This window comes from Schistocerca gregaria, chromosome 1 (genome assembly GCF_023897955.1).
Source record: "Schistocerca gregaria isolate iqSchGreg1 chromosome 1, iqSchGreg1.2, whole genome shotgun sequence".
NCBI classification, from domain to species: Eukaryota; Metazoa; Arthropoda; class Insecta; order Orthoptera; family Acrididae; genus Schistocerca; species Schistocerca gregaria.
In genome coordinates this window covers 923,552,695-923,565,080 of record NC_064920.1, presented here as the reverse complement: position 1 = coordinate 923,565,080, position 12,386 = coordinate 923,552,695, and positions in this window count along the sequence as shown.

The window sequence follows — 12,386 nt, the reverse complement described above, 5'->3', positions numbered from 1 at the left end:
CACATGAGCAAAACTACCTACCAGCAGACCAGGACTTCTTTGTGCAAGACGAATGCTACTAGAGCTGTGCTGATGCAGCTATAAAAAGCAATAAGGCTGTTACAGCTCTTTTGGCTACTGATCATGCTGCTTGTCCGTGTGCATTTTCGTGCAGCGGGGTGCAGGCCGTACCTCGATGTATCAGCTGTCGAAAATACACTCTTGGAAATTGAAATACGAACACCGTGAATTCATTGCCCCAGGAAGTGGAAACTTTATTGACACATTCCTGGGATCAGATACATCACATGATCACACTGACAGAACCACAGGCACATAGACACAGGCAACAGAGCATGCACAATGTCGGCACTAGTACAGTGTATATCCACCTTTCGCAGCAATGCAGGCTGCTATTCTCCCATGGAGACGATCGTAGAGATGCTGGATTTAGTCCTGTGGAACGGCTTGCCATGCCATTTCTAACTGGCGCCTCAGTTGGACCAGCGTTCGTGCTGGACGTGCAGACCGCGTGAGACGACGCTTCATCCAGTCCCAAACATGCTCAATGGGGGACAGATCCGGAGATCTTGCTAGCCAGGGTAGTTGACTTACACCTTCTAGAGCACGTTGAGTGGCACGGGATACATGTGGACGTGCATTGTCCTGTTGGAACAGCAAGTTCCCTTGCCGGTCTAGGAATGGTAGAACGATGATGGTTTGGATGTACCGTGCACTATTCAGTGTCCCCTCGACGATCACCAGAGGTGTACGGCCAGTGTAGGAGATCGCTCCCCACACCATGATGCCGGGTGTTGGCCCTGTGTGCCTCGGTCGTATGCAGTCCTGATTGTGGCGCTCACCTGCACGGCGCCAAACACGCATACGACCATCATTGGCACCAAGGCAGAAGCGACTCTCATCGCTGAAGACGACACGTCTCCATTCGTCCCTCCATTCACGCCTGTCGCGACACCACTGGAGGCGGTTGCACGATGTTGGGGCGTGAGCGGAAGACGGCCTAACGGTGTGCGGTACCGTAGCCAGCTTCATGGAGACGGTTGAGAACGGTCCTCGCCGATACCCCAGGAGCAACAGTGTCCCTCATTTGCTGGGAAGTGGCGGTGCGGTCCCCTACGGCATTGCGTAGGATCCTACGGTCTTGGCGTGCATCCGTGCGTCGCTGCGGTCCGGTCCCAGGTCGACGGGCACGTGCACCTTCCGCCGACCACTAGCGACAACATCGATGTACTGTGGAGACCTCACGCCCCACGTGTTGAGCAATTCGGCGGTACGTCCACCCGGCCTCCCGCATGCCCACTATACGCCCTCGCTCAAAGACCGTCAACTGCACATACGGTTCACGTCCACGCTGTCGCGGCATGCTACCAGTGTTAAAGACTGCGATGGAGCTCCGTATACCACGGCAAACTGGCTGACAATGACGGCGGCGGTGCACAAATGCTGCGCAGCTAGCGCCATTCGACGGCCAACACCGCGGTTCCTGGTGTGTCCGCTGTGCCGTGCGTGTGATCATTGCTTGTACAGCCCTCTCGCAGTGTCCGGAGCAAGTATGGTGGGTCTGACACACCGGTGTCAATGTGTTCTTTTTTCCATTTCCAGGAGCGTATTTACGTTGGCTATTCCTCGATCTATTTCCTAGTGAGACATGGCCGAAACCGCCAAATCCAGTACTACTGCTAATTATAAGCACGATTGATTCGAGAAGTATGACTGAGAGTACGTACGTTTCCGACTGAAAAAGACGTATGAAATCCATTAATTCCCGGACAGACAGAACAGCAGCCTCTGGATTTCGTTCTAGTTGGTTTATAAGCAATACAAGTGGTGGATATACACTGACGACTCCATCCTAGGACACACGAATAGTGGAGAGGGAATAGTTTACCATTTTAATGTTCATCATTGTAGTGATTGGGGTAGGAAACTTGCGGGGTGGTTGTATGTCTTACGTTGGACAAATATATCCTGCTTTAGAGTATTAAGAGCTTTTCATTGTGCACGACTATTACATCGGAAGCCGTATGGCATTAACAATATAGCATTTTTTAGTTGCAGGACCATGTAAGCACAGAGGTATGTTTGTACGCTCTACGATAATATCTGTCTTGGCCGTACCTTCCTGGTACTGATTCTAGTCTTATAATGCTTCAGAATTGGTAGCATGGTTGATTTCCGTGAAGTGTTTCAAACTCCATCCCTCTGGAGCTCCATCATGTATAATCCACACATTTCTTATTAACAGTCTGTTACATCACCATATCAATCTAATGTCCGCTGTATACTAGTATGAGGCGCTACACTCCAACACGCACGCATCTGGAGAGATGGGTGGATGAGTGTCGTGGATAAGAATGGTGTTGCAGGGATTATTGGAAAAGTACAGTGCAGGAGGGATCTGTTAATCTCCGACTTTAGCTTACGAATGCGTAACGTCCATCCACACAGGGAAGCATGGGAAGTCGTAATCTAAATTCTGCACTATGATCGATGCGCTGGAAAAATGTAGGTAACCTAATGTCGTCGGTATAAGACGTTGTCTCACTTTGTTATACATGGTCGAACGAACGTATTGCACAGTCATCTACCAGCATTCGCAATTTAGTATATGGCCCTTGCAAAATAGTGCATACGTGATTTAGCGATGATACAGAAATTGGGAATCATTCTCCTATGACGCTAGCTGGCGATTAAATTATGGAACAACTAGTAAAACTGCTAAAATTCATCGTACGGTGTGAATTACAGTACATTGCTCCATATCAACAGCGTCTTTCCCATCCTGTCCATCCACTGGTAGGCTATTGATTATCACGTAATGATCGACTGACACCACTTGGTTGAGATGGAGGGTGGCGTGGCGTAACACTGGATGTCTGCTACTTGTCACTCAATACTGCAGACTCGTGCTATTTCCATATGTTGTGATACCCTTCCCTTTTTTCACCAATAAGGTAAGAGTACCTCTTTTTATTTCTACTACCTCGCGTGTGTTGTGAGCGGCACCTTCCAGCAATGCTCAACAATGTAACAGTGCAGGCGAGTTCTAGAGCTGGCCACATGTCCCAGTGGAGTGATGCGTGTATGTGTAATATGATCGATGTCAACAGACAGACGGTACTTGTTTTTTCGATATATTGGAAGAGAGAGACACGGTAAAAGCTTGTAGGAGGTATTGTTATGGGGAATGGTATAACTGGTTAAAGTTTCGACGCAGATGTTCTCTCAAAAGTACACTTATTTTGCGCACAAAGCTAATAGAAATCGGATGTATGTTTTCTCATAAAATCTTGATGTTTTTTACTATTATCATCACGACTGCGTGGTTAAGAAACGGGTGTTACCACAAGTCCTATGCTATTTGATACTTCATAAACCCTAATTATAAAGTAGACACCACTTGAATTATAGCTCGTTGTGGAACCTGGAAATGGTAGTGACATCTTTTGTGATGTGGTGATCAGATTGTTAACAAAACTAGAACACTAGCACCTACTGTATAATAGTAAGTTACACACATGTCTGCAGAGGGGAGTTATGGAGTGAAAATGTCAAATTTAAGCACTCAGATAGTAATTTGCTTCAACATAACAGAAGGGAGGGAGAGAGAGAGAGAGACGTGGTAAGTTCTCATAGGAGGTTCTACTACAAGACAGGCTCTCACGATTTGTTTCGCAAAAGCATGTTTGATATAGCTTCGAATTGCTCGAACGAGATTTGCGATAGTGTACAAAACAGCAGCGTCCTCTTGAATTATAGCATGTAATTGTCGAACGTAAAAAATGATAGTGATTTTTTCGACATGTAAGCTAATGGCGTGAGAGATTGTATTCTCTAATGTTATTTCACTCTTCGGAAATATTTGTATTACACACATGTATGGCAGTTTATTTACAGACATTGATTTGAACGATGTAGACAGTCTCCGTTGGTACAATTTGTCCATCAAGGTGAAAGAAATTGCTTAGCAAAAAAAGTTTTTTTCCTGGAGTTTATATTGTCGCTTTTTCTTTACTCTCATGATCGATTCTGCTGCGATCGGTAATTATCGCAGCAAAATCGTGTAAGCTTTTTTCCTAATTTTATGTATAGCCCTCTGATCATTTGTAATCAGTAGTCGTGCCCTTCGTTGAATGTCACAAAATAATGAGATGTGAACTGTATCCTGCGGTCAAACATAAAAGTATACCGATTTTGCTCATAAACTTAAAGAAAATCAATTGATCCTGTTTTCGTAGAAATATGACATTTATAATCTCACTATTATGATTCCCTTTTTAAAAGATGCTTCATAATAAGAGTAGCATTGATGTTACATATAATTATTCTCCATCACAGAACAACATGCCTATTAGAGACATTTCGTGACGTACCTAATCCGTATAAGGTCGCCCCCTGACCAAGGTGGTCGCATGTGGAGGTGGGACCGTGTCCCTATATTTCAGACGAGCTAGTTGCGGCCGTCCTTTTATCTCGTATTGTTTTATTCACTCTACAGACTTCTGTGTTGGCGAAGGACCGTCACCTCAAGGCAGTGAGCGTCTGCAGTTGCATAGCATGGCATGGGTGTGTGTGTTTGTCCTTAGGATAATTTAGGTTAGTAGTATGCAGGCTTAGGGACTGACAACCTTAACAGTTAAGTCCCATTAGATTTCACACATATTTGAATATTTGAACATTGACAGATCTTTATCTCAGTTTCCCAACCAGAATAAATAAAGTACACTAACATAACGTCTCTCTCCTACATCTGAGCAGTTTCCATGTGTTGTCTTTCTGTCCAGAAAGACCAGGATTGGAGTCGCGGAAAAGGCACCATAATATTAAATTTGCCTCAAATCCCAAGCGCCTCTGGTGGTATAATTGTGTTTGGAGGGTGCACTTGTCTTTCTGTCCAGGACGACCAAGGTTCGAGTCCCAAAAAGAGCACTGCCACTTTTAATTTCCCGCCAATTCCCGATTGAGGGTGAAGTAGGACAACAGCGCATCCCTGGGTCAAAGAAATTCCCATCAAAATTCGGAATTCCCGCTTAAATTCGAAATTCAACACTGTAAATTCCTGTCCTAATTCGAAATTCCCACCAATATCCTAGGTGTGTGTGGGGGTGGGATCCTCGTGCAGACTAAGAAAAACACATGACGTTATAATAGGTGATCTTGGGCATTGTCGGGGGAGGTGTGATTAATTGATCACTTTAATTAATTTGCATATCAATTTGATATGAAAATTGGACCCAGAGCTCCATTATTTTACTACTCTTATTGCTGCTCTGTTGGGATGAATCAACTTTATCCACGATCTTCATCTCTTTCTGCTCCTGATTTGATTACCTTTCATCTTCCACCTTTTTACGTCTAGAAAAGTTTATAGTGTATATTGCACATGGGGAAACTGCATTGTGGAGTACTAGCTGCTAGGTTATTATCCATAAATCATGCATAAAAGCTTTTCACATTGTTTCACAAGTACGTTCATGGAAACACCACTTGTATAAGCAGATACATTGCAATGAAGTGTCTTTCAGAAGAACCTTGTGAGAGCAATCTCTTGAACTATTCTACATTAAATGTTTTAAGAAATAGGTATTCCTAATACTAAACTGCCTGAAACGATCATCAGGTTACGATTTCACTGTCGGACGCCATCTCACCACCTGGAGCTAAGATTTTACACCTACAATTAAAGGAGCATAAGCCTTCTCATATCATCCGTCTCTCTCTCTTCCTCTTTCGCTCGCTTAAATGCAGACATACTTAGATAAATAGCCCAGCATACTATATATGTCGACCAGTTTCGCGAGAATTTCTTCTTTTGTTTCGTGTGCGGTTTTCGCTTGCGTAAGGGAAAGAATGAGAGAGGAGGAGGGGAGGTGAGTGGTAGCATGTAAGAGAGAAATTGCGAATAGAACAGTAATTTCTTCTACAGCAGCTCACCATTTACGTTTTTACTCGTTCGTGTACAGAATGAAGTTTCTTGCCGTCGCTGGAAAAATCGGTATACCCCTGAAAGGAACCATAAATTGAGTTTGCCTGACGGCAAATGGGAAGTGTGGCTCCGACACTTGCCATGTATGTAATTCCGTGGAAAGCTCTTTGCCGACAGCCGACGCGTCTAACGAAGAGCAATTTACTTTTTCTACATCCTATCACGCTGAAAGTGCTCTGAATAGTAAAATTTGTTGGAGAGACTGCAATTACAGGTAACTGAAAATCCATCAAACATTTCAAAATTTGGATAAATTTAAAAAATAGGTTTATTATTTACTCCTTAGTAGTTGCGCGACTCAGAAAATTTTCTCATCCGAGAATTTATTTCGTCATGATCTCATTTCATCAAAATCAATTTCTACAGTATAATTCGTATATCTCCTACGGAACATCGCTTGTATAGGAAACAAGGAATTTTTTTTTGCGAGCTCAAGGAATCTGCAAATCAGTAGTGCTAGTGTTCCTGAGCAGTGAGGGGCATCTGGGAGCATATTACTCAAATGCAGCAGTCACAACCATAGGAAAGATGCTTAAGACAGTTCAATTCGCTACTCCCTTGATCTGTTTCGTACAGTGTATTGGCTGCAGCCGTACATTCCATCTACTTCCGTCTCTAATTTCCTCTTTGGGACGAGATATTTAACCCTAATCTCCCTTCCTTTCTTTACAGCTACTTGTCAAATAGATCAGTGATAACAGCATAATCACTACATAGTTGTTACCTAACTAGAAGTTTTGCCATCGAATAATAACTATTGTATTTTGCTGTGGAGTTACACTTTCCACAGCACCTTTCAGTGTCTAGCTGTAATAGATAATAACATGTGTTATATGTTGTAGTATGTACTAGGAAACTTTAAAGCCTTAAGTGTTGGCCTACTGCTATAACACATGTATAGAAGAAATAGTCGTATGTTTCTCGGAAAGCTTCACGGTGAAGTAGAAAATGATTTTGGACCAAGACTTTTTTTCAAATTTAAATAAAAACTGTACTTACTGAGAGCTTCTTTTGTTTTCTTTTACACTTGGCATTTGCCATGCGGCCTGCAACGTAATATATTACATATTACTTCTGATGATTAATAAGAGTTATGTAAGTGGATACACAACATATGTTACCAGATAATATTGTCTTCTTGTAATACGAAACGTTCCCAAAGGTAATGATTGAGCAATACGTGGACATGACACAGTCGCCAGACAGAAGAACCATGCTGGAGTACGCAAGTTCGGCATAGGAAGGCCGTGATGAATTAGTAATTTGTTGTATTTTCTGATGCAAGTACTAAAAAGTAAAGTAAAATGGCAGTATTAGTGAAAAGTTGGTATTTAAATTTAATTAGTGTTTTGTACAAAGCTACTTGCTTCTACATAATTTTTTTTGTTCCCGAAATGGGATCTAATTGGAACCAAGTTTAACAGCTCTTCGGCTGTTTAGGACTTTTCGAAATACAATATTGCAAAGAATATACATTACAAGATGAAGAAAGATAGGTGAACTGACTAAAACAGTCAATTCTGATGCAGTAATGATTATATCTAGCTGAGCGTCTTACGGTATGGATCATGAAATTGATAGAAAAGTGTTGGTTTGGAGACTTGGTAGTCACCTTTGGGTATGAAGGTAAATGCAATGGTATCAAAAGTAGAAAAACGGAAGTCGGACATGTTGAGGAACACTTGTAGTGTGGGGAAGGTGGGGTGGATGGTTCGAGAAATGAAGTTATCTGGTATTATTCCGAGATTCAGAGAACCATAATGGTACAGAGCTTTTACGCTTATGATGAGCACTGGGTGCTATAGGAGCTTGATGGGCAGGAAGTTGAATCAGAAATGGTATTGTAGGTGATGAAATGAAATTCGAGATATTCTGGTAAGATATAGAAGTGGTATTTAGGTGAAATAAGAGACAAACAACTGCTGTGATATGCTGAAAGATGTGGGGTCGGTCAGGGGGATTCAAATTTTCAGAACTCATCTTTGTTTTTTTCCCTTGAATTAGCCCAGAATCTACAAGGGCTAGCAAGTTAATTTTTGGATGTGGTAACGTTGATTGTACAGGGTGCCCAGACGCCCATCCTGTTGCCACCAATTTCTTCCCGGGACAGAATTTGTGGACCCCAAGTGTTTGCATACAATGTCATCCCATGTGAAACCGTACGTACATTCTCTAAGTGGTCGCCAATCGTGTAACTAAAGCGGTACGTGGGTACCAGCACGGTATTCACTTGGATGTATGTGAGAAATCGCCTAGAAATCACATCAAGTCTGGCCGGCACACCCGTCCTCGTCGTTAATCCGTCGGACGAATTCATTCTAAAGCCGGCGCTCCCCCCCATCCCCCCTCCCCTCCCCCCTCCCCCTCCCTCCCCTCCCCCTCCCCCCCCTCCTCCCCCCCAATTCTGGATGTTACAGGTGTCTCGTTGGCATGGCTACTGCAAAGTGAGACGTTATTTCAGGGACGAATTGAGTTAGCAATAGTGACAGGTCGGTTGGTTTGTGCTTTCTTGGGCTAGGTGCTCATTACAGGGAAGACGCTATGGAAATGGCACTTTGCAAATGCTGCTCTGAGGTGTGAAGAGTTCGTGTTGGGCTGCATTAAATTAGTGAGAAAACTGATGACTCAATAAAGTATATTGTCGGATGTGGGAAGACTACGATGTAAGATTCAGGATTCCCGCTTCACTTCCTCTGTTGTGATGTGTGGTTCCACAGTCTTGACCATAGCAGCGACAGTCGGTGGGAGATGTGGATGTTTGGGAGAGCAAGACAAAACAATGTAGGAGAGCAACACAAAACAATAATTTTGAGAAAAGTGTGGAATCCAGGACAAGACGTTAGGGGTAAATACACATATCAAAAATAGTTTTGCATCACCTCGATTCCGAGAGTTCCGGAACCTGTACAGAAAATCGGAATGGAAATTAACGTAAACATCATATCCGCCCTTTTCATTGATCATGAAAACTACACATTGCATTTTGTTCCACCATACAGTGAGACCTTCAGAGGTGGTGGTCCACATAGCTGTACACCGGTACCTGTAATACCCATTGATGCATGCCTGTGTTTCTCGTGGCATACTATCCACACGTTCAACAAGGCATTGTTGATCCAGATCGTCCCATTCGTCAACGGCGATTCGTCGTAGATTTCTCAGAGTGGTTAGTGGGTCACGTCGTCCATAAACAGCACCCCAGGCATGTTCGATAGGTTTGATGTTTGGAGAACATGCTGGCCACTCTAGTCGAGCGATGTCGTTATCTTGAAGGAAGTCAGTCACAAGATGTACACGACGCAGGTGCAAATTGTCGTCCATGAAGACGAATGCCCTGCCAACATGCTGCCGATATGGTTGCACAGTCGGTCGGAGAATGGCTTTCACGTATCGTACAGCCGTTACGGCGCCTTCCATGACCACCAGTGGCGTACGTCGGCCCCACATAATGCCACCCCAAAACATCAGATAACCTCCACCTTGCTCGACTCGCTGGAAAGTATGTCTAAGGCGTTCAGCCTGACCGGATTGCCTCCGAAAACGTCTCCGACGATTGTCTAATTGAAGGCATATGCGACGCTCACGGTCCACTCGGGATGTTGTTGGGCTCATCTGTACCGCTCTGCAAGGTCTCGTGGTTGCAAAGATGGACCTACTCATGGACGTCGGGAGTGAAGTTGCCCATCATGCAGCCTATTGCACATAGTTTGAGTCGTAAGACAACGTCCTGTGGCTGCACGCAAAGCATTATTCAACATGGTGGCGTTGCTGTCAGGGTTCCTCCGAGCCATATACCGTAGGTAGCGGTCATCCACTGCAGTAGAAGCCCTTGGGCGGTCTGAGCGAGGCATGTCATCGACAGTTCGTCTCTCTCTCTCTGTATCTCCTCCATGTCCGAACCACATCGCTTTGGTAGACACCGAGACGCCTGGACTCTTCACTTGTTGAGAGCCTTCCTGGAGGACGCGATCGACCGGCGGCATTTACCGTCTAGGCATGGTTGAACTACAGACAAAACGAGCCGTTTACCTCCTTCCTGATGAAACGACTGTAACTGATTGGATTTCGGACCCCTCCGTCTAATAGGCGCTGCACAGTCATGGTTGTTTACATCTTTGGGCGGGTTTAGTGACATATCTGAACTGTCAAAGGGACTGTGTCTGTGATACGATATCCACACTCAACGTCTACCTTCAATTCTACGAACTGGGGTGATGCAAAACATTTTTCATGTGTTTAATAAGAAATACTCAAATTACCGCATTGTGCATGTGTAAACTGGATACAATTTGGCGCTGTAACGAAAAAAAAAATAGTTTAGTGCCAACGCAACTCGAACATCTGTTAATCTGCATGTCCTTTCAAAAATGGTTCAAATGGCTCCAAGCACTATGGGAGTTAACATCCGAGGTAATCAGTCGCCTAGACTGAACTACTCAAACCTAAGTAACCTAGGGATATCACACACATCCAAGCCCGAGACAGGATTCGAACCTGCGACCGTAGCAGCAGCGCGGTTTCGGACTGAAACGCTTAGAACCGCTGGGTCACAGAGGCCGGCTGCATGTCCTTTCTCCACGTCCATGTCTCGTCTCAATGAGGTAATAGGCGAGCTGAAGCATATCGTGGAGTTCACTTTACCTGTTCTACACTACGCTGTACGTAACTACAGCGTTGACAGACCTTGGTGTTTTAAACTGCATTTCTATTAAACCTACTGGCACTACTAGGTTTTGCTAGATATAGTTTTTCCTTGAATTGGGATGAGGTATCGCATGCTGACCGCCAAGTGCAGCACCTTTTCTTCACCCTGTAGATTAATGTAAGCGGTTTACATTGAAGAGTCGGCATCTAAGACTCTCTCTGCCTGGCAAACTTTTAACTTTTGATACAATAAACTGGCCTTAAGTGGTAACTACAACATTTAAAGGTCAATTCTCATTCGACATGGGCAAATACATACGAACACAATTACAAATATTTAGAAACGGAAACTGTTTCATATTACACGTCATGTGCACTCCGCGCCAGGTATCTGAAAACTTGGGTGGCGTTGCAAAGCGAACTACCACGGAGCTCCATACATGCGAATGTGCACTGAACAGAAAAAAAATGACAGCGAAAACTCACGTTGAGTCATTATCAGGCAGCTTCGTTAAGCCTTCCAGTTCTCCACCGTCCTCAGAGTGAGAATTGCCGTAATCTTTTTCGCTATCACTCTCAACGCCATCTAAACTTATTATTATTTTATCTGTTTCCTCGTCTTTCATTCTATTTTATCGTCTTTCTTTCTAGCTGCATTTATTCTCGCTATTTCTTTCTTCTAACGTGTTCGCTCAAGGGAATCATATTTTCTTGTTATTGACTTCAATTTGTCTTCACACAATGATTTCACAGATGCAATGTTGCATAAAACGTTCCAAGAACCTGCCAAATATTTCACAACAACCCAAATACTGTTCCTGGATTTAAGTCCGGGGAGTAGCTGCAACGAGTTTCACCGATGATGTAGCGACAGTCATCTTTCAGCCGAGATACCATTCGGACGGTCTCGGCACGCTTTTTTTGTACACCCACTAGCGCGCCTATGCGTCGCTGTATTGCCTTATAGTACCGTTACCGACCTGCCATGGCCTTCTCATATCGACAAGATACTATCAAACTAACGTTCAACGCGTCGTACATGAAACCGAAGGCACATGAAATTGTACGGTTTCTTCGAAACACCATGCAAATAGAACCGCAAGAACTGATAGGCATTCATTTTTCTATTGTATCTAGCACAGACTACCTCAAACTGATTGACGTAGCGGCCTGTGACAGAGTCCTCCAACGATCTGCAAACGGCTTTCGCTTCTGCCACGCAGACAGTAATGTGAGCGTGGTGTCAGTTGACCATCCGGGTCTGCGGGTGAGTACCGTCTTCGTCCTTCGAACTACCGTTCCAAGTTCCCGCTAACCTTGTCATTGAGGCACTGCGGCTATGTGTCACAGTTCTGAACCACACAGAGGAGAAATTCAATAAATTCGCAACGTACCCTGTCCTTAACGGGTTCGACAAGTGCGTATAAAACTTAAGAAGCAGGTTCCATCATATGTTTTCACTGGCGGCTGCCACACATTTGTTATACAGGGTGTTACAAAAAGGTACGGTCAAACTTTCAGGAAACATTCCTCACACACAAGAAAAGAAAATATGTTATATGGACATGTGTCCGGAAACTCTTACTTTGCATGTTAGAGCTCATTTTATTACTTCTCTTTAAGTTACATTAATCATGGAATGGAAACACACAGTAACAGAACGTACCAACGTCAATTCAAACACTTTGTTACAGGAAATGTTATCCACCCTCCGTCGCATTAAATCCCTGATGCGCTGATGTAGCCCTGGAGAATG